The 21,442-nt window shown below is 39.6% G+C and overlaps 1 protein-coding gene across 1 annotated transcript in view; it reads left to right on the top strand.

Annotated features, from left to right (window-relative positions):
* The first annotated feature begins 242 nt into the window (after positions 1-242).
* LOC146494465 (metabotropic glutamate receptor 4-like) overlaps positions 243-21,442 on the top strand; it is a 214,981-nt gene continuing 193,781 nt past the window's right edge. Inside the window, exons 1-2 of the mRNA XM_085146101.1 lie at positions 243-1,353; positions 9,951-10,008. The gene's annotated coding sequence lies outside the window, so the exon portion shown is untranslated. The remainder of the gene's footprint in view (positions 1,354-9,950; positions 10,009-21,442) is intronic.

Raw genomic sequence — 21,442 nt, 5'->3', positions numbered from 1 at the left:
AATGGAGACTGTGATTAAGAACTTCCTCAAGTGCTCAAAAAGACAAACGAACAGCGCCAAGGAGCGACGGCAGTGGAGCTTAATATGCGCTAGTCGGCGCCTTAAGAATGAAATTTAATGCCTGCGTGTTGCATGTGAATTCAGGCAACAGTGCACTCAGAGGAAGACGGAGTGACTTAAACCTGGAAGGGAGCCCACCCTGCACGGGTTTGCTTAACGCGGTGTTTCCACGAGCAACAATCATGTCCACAGAGAGTCTGAAATGGCGATAACGCACACAAATATGCTTCCACAGCTGCAAGCATCGCGCATATTTTTGTTGTATGGTGTGTATGCGTATGTGTGTGTGTGTGTGTGTGTGAGGATGAGATGCGTCACTGCCTTACAGTAAATAATCTCACCCTAGCAGACGCCAGCAGCAGGGAGAGCCAGCGGGGCTTCCAGTGAGGAAAGTGTGATGCAAATACACGAGAGCGCAGTTACAGTTTTACGCCTAAATCTTTGCAACAGGAGACTGGCAGCAGGGATGGAGACAGACCTTTTTAAATCACCTGCTCATGCATCATCCAGGTGCATTTGAGAAACGGCACAACTCTTGACATAAGTTGTCAGCTGCTTAAATCGAGCGCACAAGGACTCTTTTCAACCTGAAATCCGCCTCCTCTTTTCTCTGCTCAAATTAAGTGTCCACCTCGGGGGTTTGACTTATTGATCCGTTTTTCTTTAAATGCAGCTGATTTCAGTTCAATTGATCAAGCAACGGTTTCACTCACTCATTCAGTCCCTGTCCCTCCCCCACCACTTTTTCCCCCTGTCGCTTTTTGCGTTGCCAATAGTGTCAGTGCTTGACAACGTTTTGTTGAAGCGCTTAAAAAAAGATAGAGGAGAGATAATTTCAGTCGTGCGCGGTGGGAGGGAAGATTTGTGCAGTCAAACAGAAGAATCAGTAGACGAAGAGGAGGAAAAAAAAAAGTAGGAAATCTCTGCAACCTCTGGAGTCTCATTCAGCACCGCTCGCTCCTGGACAGCGTCTGAGCGGCGGAGTTGATCGAGAAACAGGGGATTTGTTCAAACATTCAATCTGGGAGTAACACCGAATTTAAACGGGGCGCTTAATTTTCTTCACGACTTACAATCCACATTGGTATGTTCACTTCCCACACCTGTCATGCTCTTCTTTTGAATTGAATCTGTGCGGCAAGCAGCGTTTCAACAGCGAGGGAGTCCAGAACTGACTGGAGCTGGTGCCGCCAAACAAAGACGCTGGAAGAAAAAAGAAACCTAGACGGCATCGCAGCTCGCAGAAGTTCTTCTCCTCCACTTTTGGCTCACTTGTATCAGGAAGATTTAAAGGTAACCAGTATTCTTTTCTTTTACACTCTTATACTGGCGTCAGCGAGCTTTAGGAGTGGTATGACAGCCAAGCATCCCAGAGTTACGCAGCTGTGTTGTGGTTCCTGCCTGTGAGAGTATGCAGCACAAACAGTCTAACCTATTAAGCTACTTAATTGGCATCTTGGTGTGCTTTGGAAGCAGTAGTCCATTATATTAAGAACACACACCAACAATTAAGGCAGTCGTATCTTGTTTCATTGCCTTTTGACTAAACCCAATATCAAATAGTGACTTTACAAATCTCCTGGTGTGTATGCGTGCATCGCAAGATTTAGTCCTGTTTTGGGGAGGCCGTAGTCTTTGTCTGCTCACATACTCAACAGATGAATCACATTTGCTGAAAGGCTTTTGGAGGAAGAACGAAGCTGGTGGTAATCGTGGAGCTGATTTGGGGGGGGGTGTCTTGGCAGTACAATGAAGCCCTTCATCAGCTGTATCTATAGGAGCTCCCGCTGCAAACCCCTCTCTCTTTTCCGCTCCACTTGGCTAGATCCTTGCAGAAGCAAATCGGGGAAGTCTATAGGAGTAATCAGTGAACACACACGGTGATCTTAAAGTAATGTATTCATTTAAGATAGATGTGAAGATGCTGCTAATGACAAATATGCCAGCTTTTACATGGTTGTCTGGAAGAATAGGTGCCAATCCATCTTTGCATTTAATTATTTTCAAGTGCGACTTGACGCTCTAGTGGGTGATGGTGACGCCTCTCTGATAGGCTAATGCACCTCTGTTGGAGAATGCACTGATTAGAGCTCACGTTTCTGCTACTCGCAGGTTATACATGATGGTTGTTTCATTATGTCAAAACAAAGTATACATTGATTTCTTAAAGATTTTTCTTAAATTTAAGTGATAAGAAGTGCAATTTCCGTCTAGATTTATAAAGAAATAAGAAGAAAATCTGCTTAAACACTGTTCTGATATGAAGGGTAATATTTTATCCTTTTTTGTTCCACACAGAGGTTTTAATGGATATGCTCTGTTTCCACTTTCTTTTTAATTTTTATGACAGTCTGGCTTTTGCAGGTTTGTTAGGTTCCACTCTAAATCTCTCCAGAGCCTAACCTCCTCATCTACTTCAAATGCCTCACTGGATTTCAATTAGTGAGAATGATTTAATTTGAGCTGATACTCTTCAAAACTCACACAAAATGTGAAAGGCATGTGGTAGCAAATGACAACAATAAAAATGACTTGGTATTTGCACACGGTGGGTCTTTAAAGACCAATTAGATGCTCCTTAAGCACTTCTTGAATCAGCTGGAAACATGCAGACATGTTCCACCAAGCCAATAAAATTGAAACTGAAGCATTTAATGTATTTTTTTTAAATATTTTTTTTAAAGGCATATGGGTCTTTTGAAATCCCCAAACAACCACTTTTAAATACCCATCAGAACCATTAACAGCAACAACTCTTTGCCTTTTTTTTAAATGTAATTTTAGATTTATTATAGTATAAACAAAAACAGAAATGGTAAATTTTTATGAAAGATCAAGTCTTACCGACAAACGCACCAGAGTATTTGCCCAACAGGAGTTTTTAATGTGCTAATCTTAAATCCCAACAAGTCACACTAAGATCCACAAGTGGGGACAAAGATTTTTGACCTCCGCTTTTTGTTTTCATGTGTTTGTGGCCTTAATCAGAACATAAAGTATTAAAGAGTCATCCTGGCTTTCTGAATGTTTGACCGGTATTATCGACTGTGTTGCAGTTACCATTTGGCTTTGCTACTTTTAAAGACAATAATATCAAATTGTCTTTATCATAACAAAGACAATAGGATTTAGATAAAGTGCACTTCTTCAAACACATCACATAATTTCCCCAAAGACCTGAGCCCAGAATGTGTAAAGATGACTTTTACTGACCCAGAACTGAACCCTGTGAAGCTGTGCAGCACCCCTAATAAGACCTACTGATTAAAGGTTTACATTAGTTCAGAATTCACTGTTCAAGTTAGGGGTTACCAATCAGATGTGAAATTTTAATGCAACCGAAGAAGAAGTGCCGTGCCAGAAGCCAACCCCAGCGAAAGAACAATTCCTTCACACGTTTGGCAGTTTAAAAAAGCTTGCTTTCCAAATAAAAAAAGAAAAAAAAAATCTAAAAACGTCTATATTTTTTACACTTCACTTTCAGAGTATACATGTTTAATGGGAGACAACATCCAGTATTTCCACTCATTAACACACAGAAACCCCTCTAATTTAGATCGAAATCCCAGAGAAACTCGACTAAAAAGCTCACTGGTTAAATAAAACCTGTTAGTTTTAAACTTTACATCCAAATGGGCTTTCTTGTACTTTAAGTTTTCCAGACCTGATAATGTTGCCTTTATACCCAGAAAATCATCCAGGACATGTTTACTGTCATGTCCCTCATCTTATGTAATTAATTTTTCATGCTGCTAGGAGTTAGCATGACATTAGAGGAACGGGGCAGAGAAAATCATTTTCCTCACTGGCTTCTCTTCCTTTTCCTTTTCACACTGTGCTGAAAGCAAGAGCATACGTCAGCGCTGAAATTCACATCCAGCAGTGCATAGAGACCGACAGACAAGATGAGGCAGGCAGACAACGCTTCTCTCTGCCTGTTGGAAGACTTTCAGATATCCATTTCACTGTTGTTCCTTATCACTGCTTCTTGATCACGGAGTGTCTACATTCTGGATCACCTCCTCTGCTTTTCCTCCTGGCTGTCCATCTGTTCATCGGGGGGGCCGTCTGTGTGGCCTCGCTGTGCTGACCACAGTCTGATGATCTCCAAAACAACAGCAGAGCCATTCCTCACACATTCCTATTTTCTAAACTGCTGCTTCTTCTTCTCTACGATCCTTTAACAAGCTTTCTGGTTTTCGTCTCACTTCTTCCACGTGTGTCTTGTCTGGTAAAAAATAGTTTTGTCGCAAGCTTTGCGTACTTTTCTTGATGATATTTTATAGTCCAGGTGCTCTTGTGTAAAGCCACCATGCTATAAGTAAACTGTCTTATCACAGAATGTGTGCGTAAGAGCTATAACCCGCCTACAGTTGGAACATCTTCATTAGAAGCCTGTTGACACTAATCAGAGATGACAGCCACTGACACTCTGGTTAATTTACAAGATTTACAACACAAACAATAAAGGAAATAATCTTTCCATTCCAGCAAGCGAGTTGTTCACAATGGAGACGTATTTGACAAGGCGTCGAATTAATCTTTGTTCTTATCAAATGTTGTAATGCCACTTGCTGGCCTCAGCAAAACTGGCATCAAACTGCAGTTTAAACTGATGCTTAAATTTGTTCCCCTTGACAGGAGGAACTCATTCAAATAAGTCAAGAGCATAATGGATCCATATCACAACGCACTTGTTATGACTCAGACAACAGGGTTTCGATTAAGCCTTCAGAGTCATAAGATGAAGAATTGCTCATGATCCAACTTAAATGTAGAGTCATCAAGGCCTTTTAAAAAAAAACTCAGTTAAGTTGATTAAAGTTGCAAGAAAGCATTCACAAACTCTTTGGACTGATCATCGATTCAGCACTAATTATTCTGAAAATGTGTTGTGATCCTTATGTCACCATTATTGCTGAACAAAGCATAAAAACACACAAACAGCGGTACCTTTCATGTCTTTGTGGAGCACTGTGAATAACAATTAATAGTATAATACATGTGTTTTAATAACACTCTTTTAATAAATTGATAAGTAATTCTCAACAATGATGGCTGGTTTTGTTTTTTATTTGAAAAATAACTGCTCACTTTGAATTTAATGAAAGCCACACAGTTAAAACATGTTGGAACGGAGGTGTGTTTCCTCTGCGTGGTATCACCTTCTTTTCCAAGACTCTGCGGAGACCAATTATTGTAGTTCTGAAACCAAAAATGTTTTTTTTTTTTTTTTTTTTTTTTTGCTTAAAGTGGGATTTTAACTTCTCGAAACTTTTGGACTCCTCTATCAGATTTTTCTTTCTCCCTCCCTTGTATTCTTTTTTAGCCTATATTTTACGCAACTTCTATGAAACTAGGGCTGCAAATGGTTTCGTCACACTCATGTTTTCCAAGTAGGACATGGTGCTCTTCCTTGGGCATCAGTTATGATGTATAATTGACAGATTTGTTGATTAGTGTTGGATTAAAGTGTAATTTCACGGGGGAAGATTTGGCTGAGTTTTTCACAGCATATTCCAAACACCTAAATCCAAATCACAGAAATAAAGGACAGACAAAGATTAGGACACGCTCTAAACTGAAAGTAAAAAGAAGCTACTTTTGGCTGCTCACTTATTCAAGAGGGGTCATCACAGCAGTTAGCTGCGCATGTTTGATTTGGCAGAGTGTTCTGCAGGATGCCCTTCCTGAGGTGTCTCCCCCTGGGATCGAACTGGGCATCTTTCACTTGTTAGGCAAACTGTAAGCGATAGCGTTAAATTAACCAAGCATCTAGAACATCTCATATTTAGCTGTTATGACTACAGATTTAGGTGGATGCTATAATTAATCAGGTTGTTGACACCAAAAAATAAATATGTCTAGTTCCTCATTTTAGCCACACACACACAATCTACAGTTAGCGGTTATAACATGCAACTGTTCCGATGTGTCGTCAGGACATCATTTGTCAGTGCTTTTCACAACATTTACAATTCACTGTTTAGGAAATGACCCTTCACTGTAAAGAAATAAATCTGTTTAAGTAACTGACACCAACTCACATGCACATGGAAATCATTCTGACAAAGATTTGCAGTCTCGCGTTTACATGCACTGACACACATAATTGGGACTTTGTGATGTGCACAAACGATGTGCAGATCCTGCATTTGTTTAACCTTAAAGGCTATCTTGTCTCATCTTCATCATTTTATTTGTGTAGCTGCTGTTATTATTCATCCATACATTTTCCTAGCTGTTCCAGTCAGAGTCGTGGAAGGGCTGGAGTCAGTCCCATGACTTGCTGATATGGTGCACGAAGCAGGGTACAGTGTAGAAATGTAACATGCCTCACACAGGCAGGATTTCACACATACATAATGTACCACTCCTTGGCAAATATAAGTAGCTCTACTTTGTGACAAATAAACAAGGAAGCACTAATCACCTACCTCTTCTGAGTGTATCCTATCTCGTGGTTAGACACCTGCTCCCCCATGTTGGAGAGAGTTATGTTCATGGTGATAATAATTATGTTCAGCAGCCCCAGTAAACTCGATGCAGCAGATGAGCTGCTTCTTCACTAGGTGCAGGTTCCGGCTAAAATGGTATTCCAGCTCACATCAGATCTTTAAAGCAGCAGCAGCAGCAGAAGTCACCATCCAAGATGGTTCATTTGGAATTCTTCTGACCGAGGGGTGAGAGACTCTTTGGAGTGCCACAACGACCAAGCTTGTTGGAGGGTAAATATGAGAAAGAAAGTGTCAGCTTCATAGTGAGAGTGAGAGGATTGTCCACTAGTAAACCAATCACAAAAAACATACTTCAGTGGGAATTAATATAACTGGGTGGTACCCCCAGTTAAAATCTTGTTTGGCTATGTAAGCCTAGCTATAAAGGTTTTGTGACTTATAAGACCCCGTCAGTAAGAAAACATGGATGTTTGCACTGATATTTACAAAAGTCTCTTCTGTAATCTGTCCAACTACACAGGAGCTCATTGCTGTAGTTTGAATACCAAAACTTTGTCAGCTGGGTTTTTGGGGGTCGTGGAATGAGCACCAGTCATAAAAGTAGTAAAAGCTACACGTTTTAAAAGGAAAACATATTTATGTGTTTGTACCCTTAACGTGTGAGCCGAGCGGAAGATAAACAGGTAGCATATAATGCTTGCAGGCAGTGACCAATTTGCATATTTATAGATCTGTGCATACTAAAAGAGGGAAAGGCGTGGCATTACATCTAAGCCATTTGAAAGCATCAAGGGATAATTTTGATTGAAATAAAAAAAACCTTCTAAATATGTATTTCTGATGAACAGAGATGAGTTTTTAGGGATTTAATCAGTACCATGAGAGGAGATTTAGGACCTTAGCCATCTGGGTAATAAAACGCTTGTTTTTAGCTTTGGTAAGATTAAATAAAAACCTATGTCAAATGTCAGTGCAAAAAGGAAAACAAACATAATCTAGGGTGCTTAAGTTCAGCGTTTTGTTGTCCTGTTTATCCGACTTCCTCCTCTGCAGCCTTTGTGGCTTTAGAAAAATAACCCAGTATTATCGTCCTTGCCTTAGACACGAGCAACAGGAAACTATGTCACTAGAATCTAAACAAATGTTATTCTGCTGAGTGAGTGCTACTGTTGTTTTTCTTGGAAGGACAGTGTCAGTAATCAGCTTGTTGTTTGGTGTGAGTAACATTGACAAACCATGTTTTTATTCATGCTCTCCCAGCAGTCAGCATGAATTAAACAAACTTTTAATCGGCTACCTGTTCGGCTGCGTGCGGTGAAGCTGCGCTGTTTTTCAATTTTCAATTTTAATTTCAATCCCAGAGTCCATGGGAATTATTTCATCTTTTCTTTAAGCAGCCTTAGTCAGCACTTAACCTGTTGTTTGGTATGATGTCTTCAGGTCATTTGGATCTTCTTGACTTTATTTGCTTAGAGCAGAAATATCAGCTTTAATGGTATTTTGGTTAGGAGTTTTTGTAACACTGGACATGCCGCTTCCTTTTCCACATTCCCTATTTAATTGTATTAGTTCTAACATGCAAGCATAATAGAGGTAAGAGGCTAGTTCACAATCTGTAAAACTTTGACATGGGGGCCAGAGGTTGTGATGCTGCTTGGGGGGCAATTATAACAAGCCTTTTTTCCTTATATGGTTTCATAATCTTTGTTGCATTCAAGACATTAACCTTCTGCTGTGCCCTGTTTTTATGCTCTTAAAAAGGCACACGAGGCTTGTGTTTAATAAGGAGGGCTGCTTCTGCATTTTTCATTGATATTCACAATGCGTGAGTTGAGGAATTTTCCCGCTTTCTTTGTTAGTCTGTTGAAGCCTGCCCACTACTCATGAATATGTATGAGCATATTTTAGACGAAAGTCTTTTAGTCTACGAACTCCCCCATGAGCCTTAAAAACTAAATTCTTTTGCACAGTCAAACTGATCTTAAACCAAACAGTTAAATTAATAAAATGTATTCAGTATAAATGTTCTAGATACAATAAGTCTACAGCAGATGATTAAAGAAATGAGTGGGAAACATGATCCCCACTCTTTCCATAAACATGACTTTGGGGCCAGTTCCTTTTAGCTGCAACAGACCACTACAGATTAGTCCTTGTTCTGCACACCAGCGCCAGCTAGAAATCTCTTGCCAGCAGCAGTGGGAAGGCTCAGATGAGTTCCTAAATCCTGCAGTCAACAGCCACCCATCTCTATGTGAACTATTCCTGGCCTTGATTACAATTTGTGTGCCACAGTGACTGGCTCCAAAGAAAGAACCACAAGGAGATATTCAATTATGTGCGTAGCGGGGTGGGATGGATGAGCCTTTTGCAGTGACTGAGAAAATTCTAAATTCATTTAATGTCAAAAAAGATTTTTAAAAATAGTTCTGATTTTGGCCAGTTTTTATGACGTGACAAGTTGTTAAGTCATAGCGAATCTTGCAAAAAGATGGCAAACCAAGCACTAATCCCTTTTGCTCCTGTTCTGTTCTACAGTGAATGCTTATAGATCCACCATTCAGATCAAATTTTCTAATTATCGTGAAAATGCCTCATAGGAAGGCAGACGTAAAAAGCGCTCATCCTATACCCTACGCTCCTTCAAAGACCAACATAGGTATAATGATAGCAGACAGTGGAAATGATTTATTTGCAATCCCCTGCTCTGCTTGTGTTGCCTAAGTCAAATCTCCACAATCTAATATAAACGAAGCAAGACAGGAAGCTTAGGATAAGTATGAGGCAGCACAGTAGTATTGCTTCTGAGCAAAATGCATTAACATATTGACTTTGCAGAAGTTCATGCAAGCTACCTCAGCTCACAGTTGATTGGCTGGTGCAAATGAGCTCAAGTAAAACATGCAAGCAATCAAAAAAACAAACATGTTGGATGATGTTTTATTCAACGTCTCCCGCACTCTTTGTCAACAGTTCAGTGCAGCAATCATATTGCACTCTCCAACAACATCCACAGAGCTGTGTTTAACAACATTAAACTGTAAAGGGAGGCTGCCATTAGAGGCTTTAGTTGTTTCACTTTCATAATGGGTCTGTAGGGCTACTATGTGCGCTGCAGGTCCACTTAATGGTGTTTTGATCTTTTAGAAGCCATTAGTCAGAGAATACTTGTCATTGCCCCTGCCCTACCTGAATATGACACTTCAGTTCACTGGTAATGAGATGTCTGTATCTACACCAAGTCCTGATTACTAAAGCAGAGGCAACACAAGGGATACCATGTCAACTAGTCCCAGATTTCATGTATAATATCTATGTGTCAGGTAAATTAATTTTTAAAACAGACACAAAGAACTGGACCTGATTTTATCTCCTGAAAATAAGAAAAAGAAGAAAGGAATAAGTAAGTAATTTCATTCATGTCTTCTACAGACGATGGTTGGAGATTCAGGCCAGGAGTGTATTCCCTTGCGGACAGCTTCAACATCAGGTAGGCCCAGTTGTTCCTTTTGCTCTACTTCCTAGTCCATTTGGAGGAAGCATGTGCAGCTGGTGCCTTTGTTAACTAGCTGTCCTAATAAGTCTGTGCGGTCATAGCAATGGTGTGCTTGAGTGTGCTCCATTCAGTGACTCCATCATGCTACTGGGAGACTTGATGCTCATGTGATCAATGGCACTGAACCTGAATGGTGTATTGTTATTGGACTTCTCTACAAACCACAGTTCGTCCAAACACTGTGTTCAAATATAAGCATCTCCATAAATGCACGTGGGACCAAGACACCCAACATTGCGGGTCAATGATTGATTTTCCAATCGTTCTGGACAACTGAGTAAGAGAGAGAGAAGCTGAGCTGTCAACTGATCACCACTTGGTGGTGAGTTGGATCAGGCGACGAGGAAGGATGCTGGAAAGACCTGGCACACCCAAACCTATAATGAAGGTGTGCTGGGAACGTCTGGCGGAGGTTCTGGTCTGTTTGTCCTTTAAGTATCTTGGGTCTTGTTCATGAGCAAGAGATTAACAGATGGATTGAGGTTGCGGTTGCAGTGATGCAGACGCTGTACTGGTCAGTTGTGGTCAGGGTGGCTGACCTCTCCCTTACAGATATGGTGAGGAGTTCAGTGATTCAAGAGGGCCTTGGAGTAGAGCTGCTCTCTATGTCCAAAGCAGCCACTTTACTTGGTTCGAGCATTTAATTAAGATGCCTAATTGCCTAACATCCCATGTAAATATAAAGGAAATATGACATATTTACTTATACTGTAATAACAGTGCTTAAATGTTTTAAAAAGATGCCCACCTACTGTTTATTTTAGGAAACTCCTTGCTTACTACAAGAAGGTCTACAGATTTGTACACAGGTGTGTGTTGCATTTTCAGTGGGCTGTTTCATGATTCAAGATACCTGAAATTCATCTGACTTACTCACCGTGTCCTGTCTTTGTTTACAGCACAACTTTAATGGGGGCACTGTAGACTCTCCTCAGTCAATACAAACACTATTCCAGACCCCAGCTGCTTCACAACTCAGCAGCATGAAGCCGAACAATGCACGTACACAGCTGTGTATCTGTTACCTCTTAAGACATTGCACTGATGTATGATGGAGACTTAGTCTAACTTTAACCCTAACTACTGATAACTTAACTTAACCTTAGCCTAATATTACCCCAGTGTGCATGGCGTCACATTAAAGTTTAATTATCTACTACACACTTGCTTTCTTGTTCCTATTATCTGACTGTGCAAACAGATTTAGGTCCCCATAATGTGAGCAATACTCGAAACACACACACACACATTCAGTGGTACTGTTAGAATGCCTTAGGCTTTTCTTTTCTGGATGTCTTACCCATGTAGAGAAATATTGGTATGTGGCATGCAGTGCATTTGATATATTTGGGTGTTCCGCTAGATTAAGTACTACTGGTTCCACCAACATACTCGATTGTATGAATAAAAATATACATCGTCTTTCTGAATAAAACAAACAAGCATAAAAAGGCACATAAAAGGCAAATTCTGTACAAGTTGCTCTAGTTTTGTTTTGGAGGACATACAGTACTGTGCAAAAGTCTTGAGCCACCTTTATTTCTATATAATACTTCTTTTTTATTCCTTTATAATTTGCTTCTAAAGACACAGACTTGTAATTTCTAAAGCGTTCAGTCCAGTCTTTGTACCTGACCATTTTCAGAAGAATGTTTCTTTTTATCTGTTGAACCACTGATGCTGATCTTTCATTAAAGCATAAAAAATTCACCCATCTCAGGGATGTTATCAGTGTTGTGTCTACACATTAGTGATGGGTCGTTCGCGAACGAAATGGCTCTTAGAGCCGACTCTTTGAAGTGAACGACGCGAGCCGGCTCCTTATTGGGAGCCGTGAGGTTTTTTTTGTTTTTTTTCTTTCTCTCACCCTCTCTCTCGCCCTTTTTTCCGCTAAACTCCGCATGCGCGGCCTGTACTTTGCGCTGGGCAGAGGGGGGAGGGGCGTTAGTTACACTCCCAGTAGCACAGGAACAGAGCCAGAGAGAAAGAGAGTGAGGGACAACGTCACATTAGAAAGGTATAGTAATCATCCGCTATTTTCAGTTGCAGATGATAAAGGATTCAGAAATCATGCAGGCCCATATGACAGAGAATGTGCATCTTCTTTTTGTTTTAATATTTAAATTTATATTTAATTGTGTTGTGGTTTGCAGTGTTTTGTGTTGTTTCACGTTAAATTTGTTTAAAAGGAAAAAGCTGAAAATTTAAATAGTTAAAAGTTTAAAATGTAAATAGTTGTTTTTTGTATTATATGATTTATTTATTACATTTTATGTGGAGTGAATAAATAAAGTATATTTATGGTGGACCTTAGAGACAAAGCACGTACAAACTCCAAAACACGTACAAACTCCTAAGCATGTACAAACTCCAAAACGCGTAAAAACTCCAAAACATGTAAAAACTCAGAAGCACGTACAAACTCCAAAACACGTAAAAACTCAGAAGCACGTACAAACTCCAAAACACGTAAAAACTCAGAAGCATGTACAAACTCCAAAACACGTAAAAACTCAGAAGCACGTACAAACTCCAAAACACGTAAAAACTCAGAAGCACGTACAAACTCAGAATCACGTACAAAAGACAACAGAAGTGCTCCAGGTTTCTAGGGCGAAGTGTTGAGCTTTTGTTACCTAGTGGCTACACAAGCCAGGAAGTATCAACAACTGGATTTGGTGTGTGGTAGTAACAGGTAAATGAACTTGTTTTTTAAATTATTTGAATAAATATGAGTGCTTGTCTATAAATACACAAACAATACACACATGCTTTCAATTGTGTAATTTAAGTGATCTGGGTAGCTCTGTTTTGGAAGTTCAGTAAAAGCTAGAAATGTGTTTTGGAGTTTGTATATGCTTTAGAGTTTGTACGTGCTTTGTTTCTAGGGGCCATATATAAACATATATAAATAAAACCACTTTTTTTACATTAGTAATTCCTTTTCTGCATAATTTTATATTATTGTTAATGATTAAATAATTAAAGCAACAAAACAACCTGAAGAGCCGGTTCGGAGCCGAAAGAGCCGGCTCTTTTTAGTGAGCCGAGCCGAAAGAGCCGGATCTCTAAAAAGAGCCGGAAATCCCATCACTACTACACATAACAGACAACTTGGCAAAGTACCTATTTAAATAGTATCTTTAGACACTTTATTCTTAGTAGCCTTTGGGAAAAAAATATAATTTGCTCTCATTTCTTTCATTGGATCTATGAAAAATGCCAAACATAAAACAGTTTGACAGGCATAAAATAGGATTTTTGCACCAACAAGATGATTCCTAAAGAGCTGTTAGCCAAAACCTTGGCATATCTCGGAATGGCCATTAAAATTTTTAGAGAAACCAAAAAAGCAAAAGTGTCAGGCCTAACAAAGCAAAGACCTGACACAGGACCTGGGAGATACAGTGGGGCAAAAAAGTATTTAGTCAGCCACCGATTGTGCAAGTTCCCCCACTTAAAATGATGACAGAGGTCAGTAATTTGCACCAGAGGTACACTTCAACTGTGAGAGACAGAATGTGAAAAAAAATCCATGAATTCACATGGTAGGATTTGTAAAGAATTTATTCGTAAATCAGGGTGGAAAATAAGTATTTGGTCAATAACAAAAATACAACTCAATACTTTGTAACATAACCTTTGTTGGCAATAACAGAGGTCAAACGTTTACTATAGGTCTTTACCAGGTTTGCACACACAGTAGCTGGTATTTTGGCCCATTCCTCCATGCAGATCTTCTCAAGAGCAGTGATGTTTTGGGGCTGTCGCCGAGCAACACGGACTTTCAACTCCCGCCACAGATTGTCTATGGGGTTGAGGTCTGGAGACTGGCTAGGCCACTCCAGGACTTTCAAATGCTTCTTACGGAGCCACTCCTTTGTTGCCCGGGCGGTGTGTTTTGGATCATTGTCATGTTGGAAAACCCAGCCTCGTTTCATCTTCAAAGTTCTCACTGATGGAAGGAGGTTTTGGCTCAAAATCTCACGATACTTGGCCCCATTCATTCTGTCCTTAACACGGATCAGTCGTCCTGTCCCCTTGGCAGAAAAACAGCCCCATAGCATGATGTTTCCACCCCCATGCTTCACAGTAGGTATGGTGTTCTTGGGATGCAACTCAGTATTCTTCTTCCTCCAAACACAACGAGTTGAGTTTATACCAAAAAGTTCTACTTTGGTTTCATCTGACCACATGACATTCTCCCAATCCTCTGCTGTATCATCCATGTGCTCTCTGGCAAACTTCAGACGGGCCTGGACATGCACTGGCTTCAGCAGCGGAACACGTCTGGCACTGCGGGATTTGATTCCCTGCCGTTGTAGTGTGTTACTGATGGTGACCTTTGTTACTTTGGTCCCAGCTCTCTGCAGGTCATTCACCAGGTCCCCCCGTGTGGTTCTGGGATCTTTGCTCACCGTTCTCATGATCATTTTGACCCCACGGGATGAGATCTTGCGTGGAGCCCCAGATCGAGGGAGATTATCAGTGGTCTTGTATGTCTTCCATTTTCTGATGATTGCTCCCACAGTTGATTTTTTCACACCAAGCTGCTTGCCTATTGTAGATTCACTCTTCCCAGTCTGGTGCAGGTCTACAATTCTTTTCCTGGTGTCCTTCGAAAGCTCTTTGGTCTTGGCCATGGCGGAGTTTGGAGTCTGACTGGTTGAGGCTGTGGACAGGTGTCTTTTATACAGATGATGAGGTCAAACAGGTGCCATTCATACAGGTAACGAGTGGGGGACAGAAAAGCTTCTTACAGAAGACGTTACAGGTCTGTGAGAGCCAGGGATTTTCCTTGTTTGAGGTGACCAAATACTTATTTTCCACCCTGATTTACGAATAAATTCTTTACAAATCCTACCATGTGAATTCATGGATTTTTTTTTTCACATTCTGTCTCTCACAGTTGAAGTGTACCTCTGGTGCAAATTACTGACCTCTGTCATCATTTTAAGTGGGGGAACTTGCACAATCGGTGGCTGACTAAATACTTTTTTGCCCCACTGTACATCTGTCCCTTCAGTTGATCTAGCTATTGTTCACTGAAGCCTCATCGGAAATGGTTTGAGTGGACGGGTGGCTGAGGTATGCCAAATCACACAACAACAAAGTGGCTACAGGTCTTATTGAATTTTCAGTGTTTGGTTCAAAATAATGTCAATATGTATGAAGGAGGGCACAAGAAAGGTGCAACAATGAGTATCTACAGTCGTCTGTATAACATGCTGCCAGTAGAGTAAAAGCATGCTTAGATAGAATTTATATAGAACCTTTTCTTCACAAAGCATCAAGAACTATTTCGAAAAGAAATTACTTATTAAAGAGATTGAAACAAGAAATTGTTTTTGTAGTTTCATGGCTTTTTGGTTAAAAAAAAAAAACAGACATGAAACCAGTCTTCTCTTTGAATTAAAATGTTCAGTTTCTAAAACCCATGTATAAGAAGGTAGGGAAGTTATTATAACATATTTGATATAATCTGAACTAATAATGCACTAAGGTCAGCTCTCATAATTGTCAGTTAGGCTTTTACTTGCATATCAATAGTAACCAAGTTCCTGCACAGTACAGAAAAGAACTGCTTTTAGCCAAAGTGACATGACTTCTGTTCCTATATAAATCCGTTTTGTGCTGTTTTCACTTGCAGATCTTCAGCTGCCTTTTCCTTGATGTCTCCACTTGAGTCCACAGTCAGTTCCTCCTACCTGAACTGAATTAGATATTTAAATGAATGGCTGTATTGGTATTTTGTATATCTCTGCATACTAAGAACAATAGTAGACAACAATGGATTATATTAGAATTTTGAACACTAGGAAAAAGTCTGGCTATTCCCCCCCCCAAATTTAAATAATATGCAAAATAGTGCTGACTCTAAGAAACTCTAATTGTGTGAACCAAAGGCCATCTTCCAGGTGTACTGTGTAGGCACTCTTAACTTCCAGTCTTCCATCAAAGCGTCGCACTAAACCCACCTGTGCAGACTTGATTCAGACCTTTCTAATGAAATGCTCCATCTCTGTCATCATACTGCTCCTTTCACAATCTATTACACCTTATACATTCATTGCTCTGGTATACATTATATGCCACTGACTTCTGCTATCCTGCTGCATTGTTTTAATTATGAGGAGGAAAGGGGTTACTGCTGAAACTTCACCAGAAAGCAATTTCATTATTTTCCATTTTATGGATTTTTTCCCCCCATGGAGTTCAGCATGTTTTCCTGGGTAATTTCACCACCTTGTTTGGTGGCCTTCTCTCTGTAGCAGCAATGATAACTAAAGATCAGTGGCTAATGTTTAATGCATATGTATTGGTGAGTTTAGTTTTCTTTGATGTTAATGTGTTTGCGGGGTTTAGCATCCACCAGTCCAATGCACAACACATTTCCTCTAAAGCTGCACCCTTCATAAATGACCACAGGGTTGAATTCTGGAATAATCTCCACCGACAGATTGGTGGTGCTGCATGTAATGGAATAGCTTAGATGTTTATTGGAATTTAGACCAGTGTATTTGCCTACAAGGTACAAAATAAATTGCAACTTTAGAGCTACTTGGGCCATCCAATGTGACAACATGGAGAACCAAAAATATTAGCTTGCAAACCTCAACATACAAGTTAATGAGTAATACATTTTAGTAACCGTAAATCTCCTTATTAGTACTAACTTTTCTCCAAAGCATATACAAACATACATGTATGTATAACTTTTGGGTTACTTGAGTATCTCTTTTTAATTCCAATCCATGCTGGTAGTCTGCACTTGACACCTTTATAGATTTCTTTTCAGATCAAAAAGTTTTATATGAAAAAACATAAGTACATATATCTATAAATTTTGGTTTCTGGCTTGTAACATCTTAGAAGGGTTCCTTGTCATATTTTGGATATCCAGGTTTTCAGGGCACTTCAACCAAAAAGATATTTCTTCTTAATCTTCTCAGATTCCACATTTTGATGTTTATGTTATGGAACGGCTGTGTGCAGACAGGAATAGGACCCAAGGTGCAGACACTCGGAGGCAAAACTTAAACTCAAAACAGCTTTAATGTTAAACTCAAATATAACATAACTGGAAATATCAAAATAAACTTACACCGGAAGACTGACAGAACACACAGCTAGATAAACAGTAGATCACGACACGGACACAGAGAAACACAGGGCTTAAATTCACAGAGGGAGCAATCAGGGAATGGGTAACAGGAGGGAAACATAGCTGGGGCAAATCAGGCCTAACGAGACAAGGGGAAGCGAAACCAGATACATTAACATCAGACAAGGACCTTCAAAATAAAACAGGAAACATGACACAGACTGAACTAAAGACACAGACTAAACACGCGCGCACTGCAGAGGGAACAGAGACGTGGGACCAGGGCAGACACAGACACTGACTGGACACGGGGATATAGCAAACAGGGGAGACAGCAACTAAGGATTACACAGAGACAAACCATAAGACATAACTCTAACGAAGAAACCAAAGAATAGAAAAGATAAATAATACAATAAACTCAAAACCCTGGGTCAACGACGCAGGCATCCGAACAGTTTAAGGTGTAAATGGGTATGTTTTACTTCTGTCTTACTCTTAATTTTCTTGCAGTACACTTCAGAGTAATCTTGTGACAGCTTTTAATCCACAGGTTAAGAGTCTGAAGAAATCACATCTGTTTCATCAGTTTTCTCTGAGGCTGATAGCGTTGACATTGTCAGACCAATCTGATAAGGATTTTTACAGGACTGTTTGCAAGAATTGACATCAATGAGTCCAAATTTTTAAGGACTTTGAGCACACCATCAGATTTGTTTAGAAAATAGATTCTGCCAACACAAATACAGTTGTCTGTGGAAACAGACTTAGATTATTTTAGACAAACTTACATTTTTATTAGATATTTTTAAATAAGAACGTTTGATCTTATGGCATCACAGCACTGATAACGGTACAGCGACAAGGTGATAGGCTCAGCACAATGTCTAAACATCCAGATGTCTGGATACAATTCAATGGAATGACCAAAAAATTTGCAAAGCTGAGTACAAATCACAAACAAACTGCAACATTACTAACGACTACCAGATTAGTCATCTAGTATAATTTGTTTGTTTTACAGTGAAGAGACTTGTTAGACAAAGATTTATCTAAAAACCTGCTGTACTTAATTATTAATTGCAATACTGGTTAACAAACTCATTAAACTAGAGTGTCTGTGACAGAGAGCTGCCCGTTCCCCCGAGCCTCGAGTGGGATGCACAGGATCATTAGAGGCTAATGTAAGTCTGGTTGAGATCAGTTGCTGCAGTAATGGAAAAATACAACCTTAAAGCACAACATGCCAAGCTTTAGATAACTTGTGTAGGATTTTATCTATATTTGTGCTGTTATATGTTTTTCTACCTACCACCTACACAAAAATATACAGTCCGTAGGAAATGTTATTAGATGACTGATCTCAGTATTTTCTCATCTTATTTTTAAAAAAAACCCAAAACAGTTCTGAAAGTTTTTGCAGGACACCAGGAAAATAAATCGACACCTATTTAAAAATAAGAATAATCATTTATTCAAAGTCGAAGAAGAATATGCTGCCCACTTCCTCATTCTACCCTCAAAAAAGATGTGTTAGATATTTTAATGTGGCTCAACTGAGCCACACTAAACTCATCTGCTCCATGAACATCTACAACTCTCTGAATACATTTACAATCTCTTATGACAGCCCTCGTAATTGTAAAGAGATCAAGTAAACTCTTAGCCAAGCTATGTTGTTGCTTACATGATGAAGCCTTGTGAAATCCCTTTATGAATAATTTTTCCTACACTTACACCCCCCACCCTTCTCTCTTTGGTTGTCGCATAGAACATGTCTAATCTACTTAAAACAAGTTGAAAGACTAGTAATATAAATGAGACTGCTTGGCCATCTGAGGATCTGTCTTCATTAGAAGTGGATCTGGACAGAGTTTCTATTAGCTCACTATCAAGATGGGGAGACTGTGAGGAGGAAATTACGCATGTCACAAGACAAAGTGCGGGCGGCCCAGAGCTTAGCCCAATGGAGGATGAAAAGCCTTAATCAACGACAAGGACTACCGGTGACAGGGCACCATGATCTCCCCATGCGTCACAATGTAGAAGATTATATCCAGCCTCTGACAGATTGACACTTCCTCTGTGAGTTCCTGGCTGAAAACAGAGAAGGATGGCACTGTTTCTCTCTTCTCTGCTCCTTTTCCTTCCTTTGTTCTTTACAATCAAAGGTCTTCCCCAGATTTGGGTCATTACATTTTTTTTACCTCATCTGCAACGGTAACAACACTTAATATTCTTTTAAAGATAACAGCACTAGAGTGCACCCCAGGAGGACCATGTGCGTATCTTGCCAACACTGACAGTAAATTACAGTTATAATGGAACTGAAAAGTTCAAAATATCACGATGTTGTCATGTGGAATATTCAATTTAAAGGTCATGAGCCCTCTGAAAGAAAATTCTCGTTGTTATGTTTTTCTTATCTGTTTCTTGTTTCTCTTTTTTGTCCTTGTCACATTAATCTCATGAATCAGCCAGTCAGCACCGCTCATAAAAACACTCTTCTGTTCATTTCAGGCATCCGTGTAGAGTATGTGAATTAGTCATATGCCATTATCACACCTGCACTATAAAGTTTTTTTTTTTTTTTTTTTTAACTCATCTGCAGCTAAAAATGGTTCTCTGGGGGAAAGCAATGGCTTTTCAAAAAGAAAGAAGGGCTCATTACTTTCGCCTGACCTTATTAAATTACACACAAGATACATTTTTGAGCTACGCTTCTGCAGACAGGATGCTGAATTGAAGACGAATACACAGGTATGACATCATTAATGGCAGTGGATGAAGCAGCCTGCTTCATCCATTGCCAAGGTTACTGGCCACAAGTTCCTTTGTCATTCCTCTTCATCACGGGGCACTGTCTGATAATTATCTTGATTTAATAGCTCTGTTCCTCTGAGGCAACTGTCCTAATTAACAAACAAGGAGCCAATATTTTGATCTTGCCACCAAATCAAAAGGGTGCTAATTGTACATATCATAGCCTAAAGCTTAGACTGTTGTCTGAATCATCAATGGTACTCGAAAAAATTAATATATCCGATTACTCTTTTATTGAACTCAATATTTAAGCAAACTGCAAAAAGGTACAACTAACAGCACAAAAAAGTGTGTAACTACAGCAGAGGATTTCTCTAAAGTCTGCAGGCTGCATGAATCAGGAATCAGCAGTTATATCCACAGGCTGACAAGATAACAAGTACTGAATCTATCACCTAACTTTGGTACAATAACAAAACTGATAAACCCTTATGCCTCAGAGTGTCAGAGAGTCTGTTCTGCATTTCTGGCTTAAAGGGGATAGGAAAACATGATTCAGTTATTCACTGCAATATTTAAGCAAGCAAAAATCTGGCACGCAGTACATGAGTGTGCTTGCAAAGAATGTGTATGCTTACATGGCTGGTAGCTAGTTTAGTAACATAAAAGCAGCTTTTGTATTGCATGCATACAGCTATTTCCCAGAGTTTTGCTTAATTTAGTTTATTCACACTCCCAGATTTCTGCAGGTACAAACTTGTAGTCTTCTGCCACAGCTAAAGTGGACTGTGTATAAAAAAATGGACCAAGCCACCATCATGTCACCCGGTGGTTTGTGCAATCTTTAAACCGAAACTATGTTTTCTGCTTGGCTGTAAACACGGGATATCTGCAGCATAGCTGGACCTTTTAACAAAGGTATGTAAGCCACTTGGGGTTGGCTTTTTGAAGAAATTCAAGGAACTGTAGGTTTTGATATTTCCACACTGGTTTAGTTTTTTAACTCTGCAAGTTGCTGCTTGGTTCAACTGACACTGACTCGCGTTACTTAGACTTTTAAGGGATTATCACTGGATGCACAAAAGCTGTTTTTATACCCGTATGCAGTCAAATGTGATTTTGTCAAATTAGTTATGCTTTAACTTTACATTTTTCCAGGGAAAGAATAGATTAATTAGCAGTTAGTAGAAACAATGACAGAGGGGACCGACTCAAGCACTGTATTCATATCACTCTTGGGGACTGGCTTCATATAGAGTGTAGTCTTTAAATTTCACAACAGCTTTTAGTAGTGAAAATGTCATTAGTCATCTCTAAAGTAAGCACTGATCTTGCAGCAGTGCAGTGTTTTGGTAAGTCTCTGCTTCAAAAATATTACTGTTAAAATTTCAGTTTAAGTTGACCTAAAAAAAAAATCCAAATTAGATTTACAAAGATCAAAATATTCCAAAGAAAGAAGGGCAGGAAGAAGAAAAAGTAAAAGAGGAGGACTGAAAGGAT

This window comes from Neolamprologus multifasciatus, chromosome 20 (assembly GCF_963576455.1).
Source record: "Neolamprologus multifasciatus chromosome 20, fNeoMul1.2, whole genome shotgun sequence".
Lineage (NCBI taxonomy): Eukaryota > Metazoa > Chordata > Actinopteri > Cichliformes > Cichlidae > Neolamprologus > Neolamprologus multifasciatus.
The sequence above is the reverse complement of the archived record's forward strand: the minus strand, read 5'-3'. Positions and strand labels throughout refer to the sequence as shown.